Raw genomic sequence first — 4,254 nt, 5'->3', positions numbered from 1 at the left:
GGTCCGCTCTGTCTGGCCGCGGAGTCCCACCCGCGCCCCGCCTCGCCCCGCCCCAGGCCCCGCCCCAGGCCCCGCCCCCGCCCCCGCCCGCCCCCGCCCCTGGCCCCCCTCCCCCACCCACCCACCCCCGGCCTTGTCTTGGGCAGACCTTCAGAGATGGGACGGTAGGTAATGCTAAGAACCTGCGGAAAGGGGGTTCCCCTAGTGTGGCCACATTGACACTGCTGTTTGGAAAGGAAGGTGGTTCCTGGCTGCTCTGCTGCGCTGCGATTGGTCGCTAAGTCACGCCCAACCTTCTGAGACCCCATGGACTGCAGCCTGCCAGGCTCCTCTGTCCATGGGAGTCTCTAGGCAAGAAAACTGGAGTGGGCTGCCATTTCCTCCTGGGTCTTCCTGATCAGGGATCGAACCCGCGTCTCCTCCCTGAGTTTCTTGCGTGGGCAAGTGGATTCTTTAGAAGCTTAAGGACACGCCCAAGACCTGTGGTTCTAAACCCAGAGAATCAGCTAAAGATATTTTTTAAAAAATTCACTGCTGCCCTGAGCTCAACCCAGACCCATCGACTCAGAATATCTGTCAGTGAAGTCGCTGTGAGGAATCCTGGTAGTTCTGAAGGGGCTCCATTGTGGGAGAAAGCCCTGGCGCGGGGGTCTGCACACGAGGGCTCTGTGTGTAACAGCGACGAGGACCGGGGTCACTGCGGGTGGGGCTGCACACACCAGCAGGAAAGATCCGAACGCAGCGCGGAGCGAAACCGTGCGTGTGTGGTGCTGAGGCGAGTGGAACACCACCTGTGCACGGTTTGTGAGTGTGAGAAGCAGCACTGTTCACCCACACGTGCCCCGCATGAACTGCACCCTAGATACCGTCCCCTTCACTCGGGAAGGACGACGGACGAGGGGACAGAGGTCCTGGTACAGTGGGCCCTCGGCGGAGAAGGGACAATGGAGAAGAAATACGGTACCCAAGGGCCATGTGGGCCTGAGAGGCCACGCCTGCTACCAGAGGGGGGACAGTGTGAGGCCAAGGAGGCGGCTCCGGTCCCCACCAGAGTGACGTCCTGCCACCCGAGGGTGTGACAGGGGGCCAGGCAGCCGTCTGGGAAAGACGCCCTGGGCAGACCAGGAGGGCGGCCGGGCGCACAGGGACAGCAGGAGGCCCCACGGGAGTGCCCAGCTGAGCCCGCGTCAGAAGGTCGCTGGGAGGGCACCTGCGGGGCAGCAGGGTGGGCCCGGGAGGCCTGCAAGGAGGCTCAGGTCCAGGGACGGTGACCGTGGCACAGAGCAGGGCGGGGGTGCGGGTGGTGGGACAGCCACACGGGCCTCATTCTGTGTCTGTTGTCCCAAAGGTCTGCTGAAACCATTCTTAAAGAATGTGCTCGTGTTGCCAGAAATGATACCTTCTCCAGTAAATACATTTCCTGCAGGAGGCTTTAGATGCCACTGCAGCTGGGCAGGTCTTTGGAAATTGTCTCTGGGCCCCCTGAGCAGGGGATCCTGAGGAGCACGGCAGGTGTCTGGGTCCCCCCGAGGCACCCCATCGGGGGTCCCGGACCCCCCCCCGACCCAGGTGAGGAAACCGAGGCCCAGGAGGCAGATGGACGTGACCAGAGCAGACTCTGCGTGTGCACCTGGGGCGGGCATCATTAGAATCCACCCCAGACTCCCCCTTACGAGCCCAAACAGCATGACTGGGTCTGAGGCTGATGACGCTGACCGACCCTGGTGTCCCCGCCTCGGCCTGAGGACGCCTGTGTCCAGCCCAACTCTGCAGGGAGCCATAGTCTGGGATCGGGGTATTTTTGAAACATAATTTAATTTAGCTCTTGCAAAGGCAATTATGAGAAGATGAGGAAATCTATCTTCTACTGGTCTGAGGACAGTCAGAGGGTCTGGACCAATTATTACTGACATTAAGAAGATAATTGATTAAAACAGTCATGACCCCTAGCACCAGGTTCCTTCCTGCTGTGTGTGAAATGTTTGAAGACTCTAAGGTTCCCTACCTCCACTGCCCTCACCTGAACTCAGGTCCCCACTCCCTCCAGAAACAGCCCACATCCCCTCAGAGGGTCTCACCCAGAGGCCCTGAGCCAACCTGGATTCACCTTTCAGGTGGGATTGGCAGGTGGAGGTCAGAGACAAGGATGATGCTAGTTGAACACATATCAGACACTTCACCCTGCTCACATCTCCCTTCGTTAATTGGTATAATATTCTACCCATTTCACAAATGAGGAAACCGAGGCACCAAGAGTTTGAATAACTTGTCTAAAGTCAAGTAGCTGGTCGGTGGCAGAAACAAGATATGAGCCAGGTCAGTCCTATTTCAAGGTATAATTACGTCCTCCAAATAGGAAAGCATGTATTTACCTGACTACAGACATTTAATCTTTTGTTCATGCACTCAACAAATATTTATTGAATTTCCTCTATGTTCAAGATACTAAGAGAACCATGAAGATAAGTTATACAGACCTGCCCTTTAAGAGCTTTAAAGGTGAGAAGTAGGAGAAATAAAACATGCTGTTGTTTTATTATAAAACATAGAGCAGATGATGACGATAGCACTCGTGAGAACCGTCACTGGAGGAGAAATGGGAATCCCCAGGGGTATGGCCTGGCCCCAGGGGAGACCGAGGCCTCCTGATGACCAGTGTGGCGACCTTGTCTCGCACCGGAACCCCCTGGGCGCCATTAATAATCCCAGCGCCCGGAACTCAAACCAGAGCCCCTGGAGAGAGAAGAAGTCTGAGGGGCCCGGGTGGTCCGTGAGCAGCAGGACTGGGTACCAGGCTTTCGGGGCAAGAGGATGCTGATGGGGGAGGGGGTGCAAGGTTAGGGGGGCCATGTTGCTTCCAGCCTGTTGGGGGGGCAGCTTTCCAGGGGCCCTGGGAGCAGGGCTGTTGGGAGGATGAGAAATCACCATCAAGTCCGAGGATTCCAGATGGTGAGGTCTTCCTGGGTCTCCCTCATGCCTGGGTGGCAGTGGGGGGACTCTTTCCAGCACGAGGAGACCCCCTTTGCCCCTGGAGACCCGTCCAGCATGGAGGAGATGATAGGAGGCCTGCTCAGCCCCAGACAGCAGGAAGAGGAGCAGATCCTCCCAGGGCCTGGCCTGTCCTCATGACCCCCACGGCGGAGGTCCACGCCCGTCTGGCTGGCCCCTGCTCCCTCTAGGCGTGCTCTGTCACAGAGGCTCTCGGTCCACGCCGCCGGCTCTCCCCACTGGGCTCGGATGGCTGGTGTTGCTGCCGCCTCCCCGCCTGGAAAGAGGGTGGGCGTCCAGGCCACAGCGGGGGCCACCCAGAGCTGCTGGGCCCAGGGTGGCCCAGCGCTGGCCGAGCTCCCCTCACCTTCTGGCCATTGCCTCTCAGTCACCTGGGCTTCGGCTTTGGAGAAACCAAAGACAGGAAGAGTCCAGGGGCGCCTGCCTGTCCACCCCACCCCAGGCCTCCCTCCTCGGAGGGTAGATTTCACGGCTCCAGCTGGAACAGGGCAGAGGAATGAGAGTCTAGAACTTCATTACTTGAATTACAATCAAGGAGACTTAAAAGCGCATGGCTGGCCGGCCGCCCGAGAAGGGAGGATGAGCCCTCGACACTGCCTGTGGGGGTGGTGGGCAGGTGAGCCCGGTGCCCACTCAGTCCTGTTAGGAAACCAGGTTCACTGAGGCCCTGCTTAGAACCGCGTCTGGCTCACGACAGGCACCCAGTAACACCGTGAGCACAGAGGCCGAATGAGGGCGGCCCCGCCCTCTCGACACCGCTCCCACCCCAGTGGGCGCCCCTGTGGATGCACCCCTCTCCGCGGGGTCCTCCCAGCCCTGCCCCAGGAGGACCCGTCACCTCCATCTGTCTGAGCAGAGAGGTGTCAGCAGGCTCTGAAACCAGGGCCAGCCCTGAAAAGAGAGGCATTAGAAGACCCCCACGAATCAGCCGGGGAGCCCCTTTGGCAGCCGCAGGCCTGGTGGGGTCCAGATGCAGGGGTCCTCGGCCCCGTGCCGGCGGGACCCTCGTCACCGAGGGAGCGTGTGTGGCAGCCTGGTCCAGAGCCCAGGAGCTGGCATGGGGCAGGCCCCAGAGCACGGCTGTAACCGATCACCCTGCGGAGCTGGGGAATGAATAATGCAGACGGGAGGCCAGGAGACAAGGGCCCCGCCCATGCCCGGTGAGGCAGTGAGGCACAGGCCAGACAGGAGACGCTCTCGGGGACACGAACAGATTAAGTTACGAACACTCTGGGCTTCGCAAGA

Source organism: Cervus elaphus, chromosome 30 (genome assembly GCF_910594005.1).
Source record: "Cervus elaphus chromosome 30, mCerEla1.1, whole genome shotgun sequence".
Lineage (NCBI taxonomy): Eukaryota > Metazoa > Chordata > Mammalia > Artiodactyla > Cervidae > Cervus > Cervus elaphus.
This window is presented reverse-complemented; position numbering follows the sequence as displayed.